This window comes from Aphanomyces astaci, assembly GCF_000520075.1.
Source record: "Aphanomyces astaci strain APO3 unplaced genomic scaffold supercont1.194, whole genome shotgun sequence".
In the NCBI taxonomy this organism is placed as follows: Eukaryota; Oomycota; class Saprolegniomycetes; order Saprolegniales; family Verrucalvaceae; genus Aphanomyces; species Aphanomyces astaci.
Window position 1 is genome coordinate 16,063 of NW_009798457.1, and position 595 is coordinate 16,657.

The following is a 595-nucleotide window of genomic DNA, read 5'->3' on the forward strand; positions in this document are numbered from 1 at the left end:
TTCCCTTACGGTAGTCTCGGAACGTTTTCGGCTCACGGTACCTCCACGACGACGCGCTCCTTAGCGTTTTCTCGCACTTTTTCTGGCCCCTGTCGGTTTCAAATCAACCGATAGGGGCCACGAATGTAAAAGTGTTTGCTGCCGGTAGAACTGCGCTAAGGTGGTATGTTCAGCTTGAACTGGTAGCTTAGCAAGCAAAGCACCCGAGCCTCGTCCATTCGAGGTCAGTACTCGAACCGTTCGCTGTGGGCTTGTTGGTGCCACGCACCTTAAGTGCAGCAATCTGAAGTACACCATAGCTCTTCAAAAGCACCATAAAACCACCCGAATTGGTTGGAGCTGTACCGGTTTTGACCAGATTTCACTGACATTTTCGTAGGTACTGACTGACAGTGAAGCGGGGGGTATACGGTGGCCATTCTCCAGGGTTGCCAGAACTCTGATGATTACGTCGAAACGCCGTCCAATCATCAGCTGCCTTTTTTGCACCAGATCAACCGTTCGAATTTGTGGTTTATGCAAGATGGGACCGACATTCACCGTTCCAAGACGTCGATGAAATTTGAGACCCCGTTTTTATCACACACTAAATAAC